This window comes from Pseudophryne corroboree, chromosome 5 (assembly GCF_028390025.1).
Source record: "Pseudophryne corroboree isolate aPseCor3 chromosome 5, aPseCor3.hap2, whole genome shotgun sequence".
In the NCBI taxonomy this organism is placed as follows: domain Eukaryota; kingdom Metazoa; phylum Chordata; class Amphibia; order Anura; family Myobatrachidae; genus Pseudophryne; species Pseudophryne corroboree.
Window position 1 is genome coordinate 740147141 of NC_086448.1, and position 13216 is coordinate 740160356.

General features: G+C 49.6%; 1 long non-coding RNA gene across 1 annotated transcript in view; it reads left to right on the forward strand.

The window, feature by feature from the left end:
• The first annotated feature begins 1642 nt into the window (after positions 1 to 1642).
• The window catches only part of LOC134929403 (uncharacterized), a 198008-nt gene continuing 186434 nt past the window's right edge, over positions 1643 to 13216 (forward strand). The window contains exons 1-2 of the long non-coding RNA XR_010178543.1: positions 1643 to 1773; positions 4268 to 4683. This is a non-coding gene — a long non-coding RNA (uncharacterized LOC134929403). The remainder of the gene's footprint in view (positions 1774 to 4267; positions 4684 to 13216) is intronic.

Sequence of the window (13216 nt, forward strand, 5' to 3'; positions counted from 1 at the left end):
TACAATATATTAGCCACCTGCTCATCACAAGTTTGATGAGCAGGCAGGCTGCGGGCACTGGCGGCGGCATCGGACTGAGATGCAAATTAGTGGCGAGAGGCCGGGGCAGTTGATGGTGGGCGATTTTTTTAAGCCATTGGCGGGGGTGTCGGGCGTCGGCCATTAGTGGCGGGGGTAGCGGGAAACAGGGTCGGTGGCAGTAGCAGACATTGGCTCAGGGCAGTAGCAGGCATTGGCTCGGCAGCAGTAGGGATCATCGGCAGGACTTGGCAGACATTATGGCTGCAGTGCCTCACCAGCCACTGACCTCACCGCACGCCACTGTAGTCTACAGTAGATGTACTACTTTATTATTTGAATGTGACTGAACTAGCATTGATGCTGATGACTATTCCATTCAGTGATAGCTCTTATCAAGTATCCCAACATTTGATACATTGACGGAGTTGCCTATCCTTCAGCCTAACACACCTGAGAAACTTCTAAAGAGGACAAGTAGAGGTGCTGCCCATAGCAACCGATTAGATTGGAGTTATCATTTATAGGGTGCATTCTATACAATGATAGCTACAACCTGATTGGTTTATTAAATACAATGCCTCCACTTGTCCTCTTTAGAAGTTTGATACATCTCCCCCTGAGAGAGGTCTTTGAATTGTCATGCCCAGATTTTAAAGTGCTTATACAGACATCCCATGTGTCCAAATATGGGACCATTTGCTGTGATCGGAAGACAGACAGCGGCCATCCTAATGTGACATTTTTCACTAGTGCTGATTGATAGTCGTACAGTAATGATTGGATGTTGATTCAGATCACTGGTCCGTTGAGTCAACTGGAGTCACTGCATCTTTGAGCAAACTGTACTACAGTCAGAAACAATCCTCCCTAACTGAATCAATACATCCTATCCGCACACCACAGATACATACTGTAAAATATTACTTTAAATTAGAATGTCAGTGACTGTTCTTGTAAAGCATACCTCTTCAAAGACACCAACATATTCCAATGTGTAGTGCTATATTACAAAGATAGGGAGAATATAAGTCACAGACACAGAAGGATAATGTGTACACTTACACACGGTAAAGAACTCTTAAAGGTTATGATTATTAAATTGTAATAATGTAGTAGTAATTGATATCTATATATAGATTTACTCACTGATTAACTCATCACGAAATCTCTTAAACCACAAGTCCAAAAAAATCTTGAAACTTGGCAGGTAGCTTCTCCTTGGGTCCCAGGTGCTTGCTAAGAACCGGTTTTACAAATGTCACTGCCCATCCACAGAAATTGCCAAAAATGGATGTGTGTACGTACGTACGTACGTACGTACGTATGTATGTATGTATGTATGTATGTATGTTCTAGCATAACTCCAGAATGCCTGGAGCAATTTGCACCAAACTTGCTACACATATCACTTACAATCTGGGAGCAGAGGCATAACTAGCATGGGGCGAGCAGGGCTCGTGCCCTGGGCGCCGTGGCAGACCCAGCAGAGGGGGGCGCCACCGCCACATGCGACATGGTTTCCGCCGGCGGTCTCTCCCTGGCTCCCCAGCTCCGGCTGCTGTGCCTGTCACACTGTACAGGCAGCAGCAGCTAGGACGGAGCCTCCCCCTACTCCCCCCCCCAAGCAGTGTCTAATTGTTGAGGCGCGCGTGCGCGACCTCGGAGGTGCGCGCGTACGCGACCTCGGAGGTGCGCGCGTACGCGCGTGCGCGACCTCGGAGGTGCGCCCGCGTAGGGCATCGGAGGCGGCAGGTGAGCAGGCAGGCGGCGGCGGCAACAGTAGTAATTTATTGGCAGGGGGGGGGGTGGTACAGTGTGTGTGTGGGTTAAGTGTGTGTGTGTGTGTGGGACAGTGTGAGTGTAAGTGAATATTGTAGTCCTGTGTGTGGGGTGGGAGGGGGGGAAAGTATGAGAATGTGTGTGTAGTCTGAGTGGGTGTGTGGGGGGTTTGGGGGGTGGCCAGTCTGTGTGTGTGTGTGTAATCTGTAGATTACACACACACACAGACTGGCCACCCCCAAACTCCACATACACCCACTCAGACTACACACACATTCTCATACTTTCCCCTCCCCCACCAGAGACGTAACTAGCATGGGGCGAGCAGGGCACGTGCACTGGGCGCTGTGGCAGCCCCAGCAGAGGGGGGCGCCACCTGCACGGCCCGCTCCGCTCGCCCCATGCAACATGGTTTCCGCCGGCGGGCTCTCCCTGGCTCCCCAGACCCGGCTGCTGTGACTGCCACACAGGCAGCAGCAGCTAGGACGGAGCCTCCCCCTACTCCCCTCCCCCCCCCTCCCCCCAAGCAGTGTCTAATCGTGGAGGCGCGCGTGCGCGGGTCTGCGGAGGCAACAGGTGAGTAGGCAGGCGGCGGCAGCAGTAGTTTATTGTCGGGAGGGGAGGGGTGGTGGTACAGTGTGTGTGTGGGTTAAGTGTGTGTGTGTGTGGGACAGTGGGAGTGTAAGTGAATATTGTAGTCCTGTGTGTGGGGGGGAGGGAGGCGAAAGTATGAGAATGTGTGTGTAGTCTGAGTGGGTGTGTGTGGGGTTTGGGGGGTGGCCAGTCTGTGTGTGTGTAATCTGTAGATTACACACACACACACACACACACACACACACACACACACACACACACACACACACACACACACACACAGACACAGACTGGCCACCCACAAACTAACCCTAGTTACTAACCCTAGGATTTCCCAACTGATGGTGTGCTGAGTGACGACGCAGGTTGAGGTGATGGTGTGCTGAGTGAGTGACGACGCAGGGGAGGTGATGGTGTGCTGAGTGACGACGCAGGGGGAGGTGATGGTGTGCTGAGTGACGACGCAGGAGGAGGTGATGGTGTGCTGAGTGACGACGCAGGGGGAGGTGATGGTGTGCTGAGTGACGACGCAGGGGGAGGTGATGGTGTGCTGAGTGACGACGCAGGGGGAGGTGATGGTGTGCTGAGTGACGACGCAGGGGGAAGTGATCGTGTGCTGAGTGACGACGCAGAGGTAGGTTATGGTGTGCTGAGTGACGACGCAGGGGAGGTGATGGTGTGCACAGGGCCGGCAACAGAAATCTTGGGGCCCGGTACAATTAAGTCTCTGGGGGCCCCTCACGCCCAACCATTTTCTGCTGAAATTTAAGCCAAGAAAGATTTGGTAATATATATATATGTAGCGATGAATCACCTAGTGTGTATATATATATATATATATATACACATGCACGCACGTGCACACACACACACACACACACACACACACACACACACACACACACACACACACACACACACCTATCTATCTATCTATCTATCTATCTATCTATCTATCTATCTATCTATCTATCTATCTATCTACATACACACACATTAGAATAAAATTAAATGTACACACTTAAATACCACACAAGTGTACCCCTCCCAGGAGTGAGAAATGCAGTGCTGCTGATACTGCAGCCAGATTCTTCTGCTTGCAGCCAGATTGCGCTGCAAGCACGGTCTCTCCTCCTGCTCTTCGCTAGCCGCTGGAGGCAGGGAGTAGGTCAGAAGAGTCGGGACGGGCACAGTCAGCTTCTCGTGTAATGATGCCAGGATAGCGCCATCATTCATTTCCATGGCGCATGCACCGCATGTATGTGTTAACTGGGGTTGCCACGGGTTGATGGGGAGGAGGTCGCGGTGGCGGGTTGCCGTAGCGGGGGATTACTTTAGCCAATTGGCTTCATTGTTTGTGTAGCAGTGACCGGCCAGCATGCAAATCAAAGGTGCCGCTGCTCCGTTTTGTATGTCTCTGAGCCTCGGGGCCCCTCCGAACCTTGGGGCCCGGGATGGCTGTCCCCTCTGACCCCCCCTGTCGCCGGGCCTGGGTGTGCTGAGTGACGACGCAGGGGGAGGTGATGGTGTGCTGAGTGACGACGCAGAGGTAGGTTATGGTGTGCTGAGTGACGTCGCAGAGGTAGGTTATAGTGTGCTGAGTGACGACGCAGGGGAGGTGATGGTGTGCTGAGTGATGACGCAGGGGGAGGTGATGGTGTGCTGAGTGACGACGCATGGGGAGGTGATGGTGTGCTGAGTGACGACGCAGAGGTAGGTTATGGTGTGCTGAGTGACGACGCAGGGGAGGTGATGGTGTGCTGAGTGACGACGCAGGGGGAGGTGATGGTGTGCTGAGTGACGACGCAGGGGGAGGTGATGGTGTGCTGAGTGAGAGACGACCAGAGGCGTAACTTACTTATTTTTTAATTAGCAGACAGCAGCAGCACGTAGGAAGTAGGCCCTGGAGGATTCACGCCTGCACCTGTCACCGTAGCGACCAGAGCCGTCCGCGCTGAGTGGAGAAGATGCCGCAGAAGAGGAGTCCAGCCAGACGCAGGACTGGGGAAGGACATCCAACCTTCGGTGGACCGGGACACTGCAGCAAGGGAGGAGACTGACCAGCAATGGGAGCACCGGCAGAAGACCCTGGCTGGCTTAAAGAAGACGGCACGGAACAGCGGGGAGGATGGCGCAGATCGGAATCCTGCAGCAGGAGAGAATATTCCCCTTTGGAGCGCAGCAGACCACACTGAAAAGGGTGCATCCCCGGTGCGGTGCGGTGCTCTGCATCCCGGGTGGCGCCGAAGATGTGGAGTGTCGGAGGTGGCAGAAGCGCCGCAGCTTGGGGTGAGAAACCGCTGCAACCCTTCCACTGCTAAACTCTGCAATTAGTCGATTAAGGGGGTAGGCTCCCCTCACCACAGTGCCCCACAGGCCTTGTTAATTAAGAGGGTTGAATCCCCTCTCTCTATAATGTGAATTTCGGCTCCTACCGTGTGTTATAATATGAAAGGGGCACCAGTACTAGATAGTATAATGGGTCCTACTACACTGAAGGACACGCCCCCTCCTGAGTGGCCACGCCCCCTTTTCCAGGGAGCGCACGCGCCTTCGGCGCGCGCATAATGCATACCTCCACTTTTTCATATCCCCCTTCAAAAATTTAACTTCGACCACTTTATACACAGTGACACCTATTTGTGTAGGAGATGATGATGTTAAGGTGCATGTGGAATTGAAAAGAATGTTCCCAGTATGACCTGTAACAGCTGGTGTGTCATGTTGGCACATCGCCATTAGCGTGCGCACATACTTTCCTTTTGTATTTTATTTATTATTATTTATTTCTCTATCGTCCTAGTGGATGCTGGGGTTCCTGAAAGGACCATGGGGAATAGCGGCTCCGCAGGAGACAGGGCACAAAAAGTAAAGCTTTTTCCGATCAGGTGGTGTGCACTGGCTCCTCCCCCTATGACCCTCCTCCAGACTCCAGTTAGATTTTTGTGCCCGGCCGAGAAGGGTGCAATCTAGGTGGCTCTCCTAAAGAGCTGCTTAGAAAAAGTTTAGCTAGGTTTTTTATTTTACAGTGATTCCTGCTGGCAACAGGATCACTGCAGCGAGGGACTGAGGGGAGAAGGAATCAACTCACCTGCGTGCAGGATGGATTGGTTTCTTGGCTACTGGACATCAAGCTCCAGAGGGACGATCACAGGTACAGCCTGGATGGTCACCGGAGCCACGCCGCCGGCCCCCTTGCAGATGCTGAAATCAGAAGAGGTCCAGAATCGGCGGCTGAAGACTCCTGCAGTCTTCTAAAGGTAGCGCATAGCACTGCAGCTGTGCGCCATTTTCCTCTCAGCACACTTCACACGGCAGTCACTGAGGGTGCAGGGCGCTGGGAGGGGGGCGCCCTGGGAGGCAAAATGAGTACCTATAAAGGCTAAAAATACCTCACATATAGCCCTAGAGGCTATATGGAGATATTTAACCCCTGCCTAATTTTTCTAAATAGCGGGAGACGAGCCCGCCGGAAAAGGGGCGGGGCCTATCTCCTCAGCACACGGCGCCATTTCCTCTCACAGCTCCGCTGGTCAGGACGGCTCCCAAGTCTCTCCCCTGCACTGCACTACAGAAACAGGGTAAAACAGAGAGGGGGGGGCACATTTATGGCGATATTTTTGATATAACAAAGCAGCTATAAGGGAGCACTTATTATAAGGCTATCCCTGATATATATATAGCGCTTTTGGTGTGTGCTGGCAAACTCTCCCTCTGTCTCCCCAAAGGGCTAGTGGGTCCTGTCTTCGTTAGGAGCATTCCCGGTGTGTCTGCTGTGTGTCGGTACGTGTGTGTCGACATGTATGAGGACGATATTGGTGTGGAGGCGGAGCAATTGCCAAATATGAGGATGTCACCCCCTAGGGAGTCGACACCAGAATGGATGCCTTTATTTATGGAACTACGGGATAGTGTCAACACGCTAAAGCAGTCGTTTGACGACATGAGACGGCCGGACAATCAATTAGTGCCTGTCCAGGCGACTCAAACACCGTCAGGGGCTGTGAAACGCCCTTTGCCTCAGTCGGTCGACACAGACCCAGACACAGGCGATGACTCCAGTGGTGACGGTGACGAAGCAACCGTATTTTCCAGTAGGGCCACACGTTATATGATTTTGGCAATGAAGGAGGCGTTACATTTAGCTGATACTACAGGTACCACTAAACAGGGTATTATGTGGGGTATGAAAAAACTACCTATAGTTTTTCCTGAATCAGAAGAACTAAATGACGTGTGTAATGAAGCGTGGGTTGCCCCTGATAAAAAGCTGATAATTTCAAAGAAATTATTGGCATTATACCCTTTCCCGCCAGAGGTTAGGGAGCGCTGGGAAACACCTCCTAGGGTGGACAAGGCGCTAACACGCTTATCTAAACAAGTGGCGTTACCCTCTCCTGAGACGGCCGCACTTAAAGATCCATCAGATAGGAGGATGGAAAATATCCAAAAAAGTATATACACACATGCAGGTGTTATACTACGACCAGCTGTAGCGACTGCCTGGATGGGCAGTGCGGGGGTAGTTTGGTCAGAGTCCCTGATTGAAAATATTGATACCCTGGACAGGGACAATATTTTACTGTCGTTAGAACAAATAAAGGATGCATTTCTTTATATGCGTGATGCACAGGGGGATATATGCACACTGGCATCACGGGTAAGTGCTATGTCCATTTCGGCCAGAAGAGCTTTATGGACGCGACAGTGGACAGGCGATGCGGATTCAAAACGGCATATGGAAGTTTTGCCGTATAAAGGGGAGGAGTTATTTGGAGTCGGTCTATCAGATTTGGTGGCCACGGCTACAGCCGGGAAATCCACCTTTCTACCTCAAGTCACTCCCCAACAGAAAAAGGCACCGACTTTTCAACCGCAGCCCTTTCGTTCCTTTAAAAATAAGAGAGCAAAGGGCTATTCATATCTGCCACGAGGCAAAGGTCGAGGGAAGAGACAGCAACACGCAGCTCCTTCCCAGGATCAGAAGCCCTCCCCGGCTTCTACAAAAGCCTCAGCATGACGCTGGGGCTTCTCAAGCGGACTCGGGGACGGTGGGGGGTCGTCTCAAAAATTACAGCGCGCAGTGGGCTCACTCGCAAGTAGATCCCTGGATCCTGCAGATAATATCTCAGGGATACAGGTTGGAATTAGAGACAGATCCACCTCGCCGTTTCCTGAAGTCTGCTTTACCAACGTCCCCCTCCGAAAGGGAGACGGTTTTGGAAGCCATTCACAAGCTGTACTCTCAGCAGGTGATAGTCAAGGTCCCTCTTCTGCAACAAGGGAAGGGGTATTATTCCACTCTTTTTGTGGTACCGAAGCCGGATGGCTCGGTAAGACCTATTCTAAATCTGAAGTCCTTGAACCTGTACATAAAGAAGTTCAAGTTCAAAATGGAGTCACTCAGAGCAGTGATAGCGAACCTGGAAGAGGGGGACTTTATGGTATCCTTGGACATCAAGGATGCGTATCTCCACGTTCCAATTTACCCCTCACACCAGGGGTACCTCAGGTTCGTTGTACAAAACTGTCACTATCAGTTTCAGACGCTGCCGTTCGGATTGTCCACGGCACCTCGGATCTTTACAAAGGTAATGGCCGAGATGATGATTCTTCTTCGAAGAAAAGGCGTATTAATTATCCCATACTTGGACGATCTCCTAATAAGGGCGAGGTCCAGAGAACAGCTAGAGATGGGATTAGCACTGTCTCAAGAAGTGCTAAAACAGCACGGGTGGATTCTGAATATTCCAAAATCCCAGTTAATGCCGACAACTCGTCTGCTGTTCCTAGGGATGATTCTGGACACGGTTCAGAAAAAGGTTTTTCTCCCGGAGGAAAAAGCCAAGGAGTTATCCGAGCTTGTCAGGAACCTCCTAAAACCAGGAAAGGTGTCTGTACATCAATGCACAAGAGTCCTGGGAAAAATGGTGGCTTCTTACGAAGCAATTCCATTCGGCAGATTCCACGCAAGAATTTTCCAAAGGGATCTGTTGGACAAATGGTCAGGGTCGCATCTTCAGATGCACCTGCGGATAACCCTGTCTCCAAGGACAAGGGTGTCTCTTCTGTGGTGGTTGCAGAGTGCTCATCTATTGGAGGGCCGCAGATTCGGCATACAGGATTGGATCCTGGTGACCACGGACGCCAGCCTGAGAGGCTGGGGAGCAGTCACACAAGGAAGAAACTTCCAGGGAGTATGGACGAGCCTGGAAACGTCTCTTCACATAAACATTCTGGAACTAAGAGCAATATACAATGCTCTAAGCCAGGCAGAACCTCTGCTTCAGGGAAAACCGGTGTTGATCCAGTCGGACAACATCACGGCAGTCGCCCATGTGAACAGACAGGGCGGCACAAGAAGCAGGAGTGCAATGGCGGAAGCTGCAAGGATTCTTCGCTGGGCAGAGAATCATGTGATAGCACTGTCAGCAGTGTTCATCCCGGGAGTGGACAACTGGGAAGCAGACTTCCTCAGCAGACACGATCTTCACCCGGGAGAGTGGGGACTTCATCCAGAAGTTTTCCACATGCTGGTAACCCGTTGGGAAAGACCAATGGTGGACATGATGGCGTCTCGCCTCAACAAAAAACTGGACAGGTATTGCGCCAGGTCAAGAGATCCGCAGGCAATAGCTGTGGACGCGCTGGTAACGCCTTGGGTGTACCAGTCGGTGTATGTGTTTCCTCCTCTGCCTCTCATACCAAAAGTATTGAGAATTATACGGCAAAGAGGCGTAAGAACGATACTAGTGGTTCCGGATTGGCCAAGAAGGACTTGGTACCCGGAACTTCAAGAGATGATCACGGAAGATCCGTGGCCTCTACCTCTAAGGAGGGACTTGCTTCAGCAGGGTCCCTGTCTGTTTCAAGACTTACCGCGGCTGCGTTTGACGGCATGGCGGTTGAACGCCGGATCCTAAAGGAAAAAGGCATGCCGGAAGAAGTCATTCCTACTTTGATTAAAGCAAGGAAGGAAGTAACCGTGCAATATTATCACCGAATTTGGCGAAAATATGTTGCGTGGTGCGAAGATCGGAGTGCTCCGACGGAGGAATTTCAACTGGGTCGATTCCTACATTTCCTGCAATCAGGATTGTCTATGGGTCTCAAATTGGGATCTATTAAGGTTCAAATTTCGGCCCTGTCGATTTTCTTTCAAAAAGAATTGGCTTCAGTCCCTGAAGTCCAGACTTTCGTTAAGGGAGTGCTGCATATACAGCCTCCTGTGGTGCCTCCAGTGGCACCGTGGGATCTCAATGTGGTTTTGGACTTCCTAAAATCTCATTGGTTTGAACCACTAAAAAAGGTGGATTTGAAATATCTCACATGGAAAGTGACCATGCTTCTAGCCCTGGCTTCTGCCAGGAGAGTGTCAGAATTGGCAGCTTTATCTTACAAAAGCCCATATCTGATTTTCCATTCGGACAGGGCAGAACTGCGGACTCGTCCGCATTTTCTCCCTAAGGTGGTGTCAGCATTTCATCTGAACCAGCCTATTGTAGTGCCTGCGGCTACAAGTGACTTGGAGGACTCCAAGTTACTGGACGTTGTCAGAGCATTAAAAATATATATTGCAAGGACAGCTGGAGTCAGAAAATCTGACTCGTTGTTTATATTGTATGCACCCAACAAGATGGGTGCTCCTGCGTCTAAGCAGACGATTGCTCGTTGGATCTGTAGCACAATCCAACTTGCACATTCTGTGGCAGGCCTGCCACAGCCTAAATCTGTAAAGGCCCACTCCACAAGGAAGGTGGGCTCATCTTGGGCGGCTGCCCGAGGGGTCTCGGCATTACAACTTTGCCGAGCAGCTACGTGGTCAGGGGAGAACACGTTTGTAAAATTTTACAAATTTGATACTCTGGCTAAGGAGGACCTGGAGTTCTCTCATTCGGTGCTGCAGAGTCATCCGCACTCTCCCGCCCGTTTGGGAGCTTTGGTATAATCCCCATGGTCCTTTCAGGAACCCCAGCATCCACTAGGACGATAGAGAAAATAAGATTTTACTTACCGATAAATCTATTTCTCGGAGTCCGTAGTGGATGCTGGGCGCCCATCCCAAGTGCGGATTATCTGCATAAATTGTACATAGTTATTGTTAACTAATTCGGGTTATTGTTGAAGGAAGCCATCTTTCAGAGGCTCCGCTGTTATCATACTGTTAACTGGGTTTAGATCACAGGTTGTACGGTGTGTTTGGTGTGGCTGGTATGAGTCTTACCCGGGATTCAAAATCCTCCCTTATTGTGTACGCTCGTCCGGGCACAGTACCTAACTGGAGTCTGGAGGAGGGTCATAGGGGGAGGAGCCAGTGCACACCACCTGATCGGAAAAAGCTTTACTTTTTGTGCCCTGTCTCCTGCGGAGCCGCTATTCCCCATGGTCCTTTCAGGAACCCCAGCATCCACTACGGACTCCGAGAAATAGATTTATCGGTAAGTAAAATCTTATTTTATCTATTTATTTGGGGGGGGGGGGGGCGCCATTTTTGATCTTGCCCTGGGCTCCAAAACCCTTAGTTACGCCTCTGTCTGGGAATAAACACTGTGAGGGTAACACACCAATATCACTCCTAGGGGTGAGGCAGCAGGACAGAGTATTTCAGCAGATAACATAACTCTGGAATGCCTGGTGCAGTTTACACCAAACTTGGTACACATATGACTTACAATCTGGGAACAAACACTGTGGGGGTACACTCCCCTAGCACCCCTAGGGGTGGGTCAGCAGCACAAACTATATCAGGACATGCATGATATGTCAGTGATGACAGGGCTTCATGTGACAATGGCAGTGACATTATATGAGGAGGGGAATGGAGGTAGCAGGAAGCCACACGCTGAGAGTTATATAGTGAGAGGAGCAGGGTCCCCAGCAGCACAGAGTATATTAGGAGATGCATGATATGTCAGGCAGGACAGGGCTGCATGTGACAGGGGCAGTGACATGATGTCAGGAGGGGAATGGAGGTAGCACAGACCCACACACTGAGAGTTATATAGTGGAAGTAGCAGGGTCCCCCAGCAGCACAGAGTATATCAGGAGATGCACAATGTGCTGCGCTATACGAGAAACTATAAATAAATCGAACATTTCACAGGGGAACTGACATGATGTGAGGAGGGGAATGTAGGCAACAAGAAGCCACAGACTGAGAGCTGTACAGTGGGAAGAGCAGAGTCCCTTAGGGGACCAAAAAGGGGTCCGGCCACTACACAAAGTGCATCAGGGAAGCAAGATATGCCTATATACTAGATCTCCAACCAACGTAAATTAACTAACAACTATAATTCTTATTTACCATCCTCATCCTGTAGCGAAGCACAAATATTCTGCTAGTGCAGTATAATAAGACAGAATGTGGATGTTGCAGGAGCCCATGTCTAAGACACTTTGCTTTCTAAAGGAAGCATATAAAATTAGCTGCAAGGCTATTTTAAGGCAGGACGGTCCAGCTTGCAACTAGAGTCACACAGACACAAGTGGGGAATGGAAAGTAGCAGGTGCTCAGGGCTGCTGTACAGGCCAACAAACCAGCTGGTGGTAACTTCAGGACCCTTTAGCACAGATGTTGGCGTTAGGAGCAGAATGAGGAATGTGAGCAGACTGACGGTTCAGTTGGTGGAGAAGTGCAATGAATTAATAAGGCAAGGACAATGTTTTGTTTTCAGAGAATGTTTAATAAATGACACACCGAGGGATAATCTCATAAAAGTAATCATTGTGGGTATAAAAAAGTACAGATGGTAGCTATAGCGCTTGCAGTCCCTGTTTGCGAAAAAATGAACCCACTATAGACAGTTACAGCATTTATTTCTGCTAAAAAAACAAAAATATCTCATAGGCGAATATTATTATAATTATTATTATTATTATTATTATTATTAAATTGGACAATATGGAAATGTAATGTATTCTTCTATGACATGCTTAGTCTCCTTTTATTCACACTCTCACTTTGTCATTTACTCATGTAACTCCTGTATTAGGACAAATATTCTAATTTCTCCTCTCTAAGGGCGATATGTATAAAGCCTTCTAAAGAGTGAAGAAGTGGACAAGAGGTAAAGTTGCCCATATGAACCAATCATCTTCAAGCTAGCATTAATCATGTACAGTCTATAAAATGACAGGCAGAAATGGATTGGTTGCTACGGGCAACATCTCCACTTGTCCACTCTTTAGAATACATTATACATCTTACCTTACCTCTTAGCTTATTCACTCTCATCTCAGTGTTCACGCTCGTCATTATTTATCCAAATCTCAACGTTCTCATCTCATCCTGTTTTCTCACTTTTTCATCTTTCTTTAAACACACTATACTCAAAATGAGGTCCTGTCTGGATCCTTACCAGTTAGTCACCAATCTTATCTATATTAAACATCCTTAAGTGCTGATTCAAGCTTGCACTCATAGGAAGCTTGAACCTCCTTGTGGTTTAAGATGTGAAACGGGGAATGGATATACTGTAGGCGGAGCACAGTAGGACAAGTTTATGGGAAATATGGCTCTTGCGCACCTGTGGAAACATGCATATGCATCTTTTACTCCTGCAAGTGGAAATACACACTGATGAAGCTGACTTGCTGTAAAGCAGACACATATGCTGCCAGTGCAGACCTGGATGCATCTGAAGAGGTGTGCGTCTCATTATATGGTTGGAAATAGGTTATTTTGAATGCGCTTTTTTATAACATGATTTACGGCCATTGTGTGGTCAGCCCCTTTGTGTCTCCCATTCCAGCTCTACTTGCTCATCTCATCCCCTTTCTGTTGGTGTATCACATGGCTCCATTGTGGGACCCCTCCCCATCT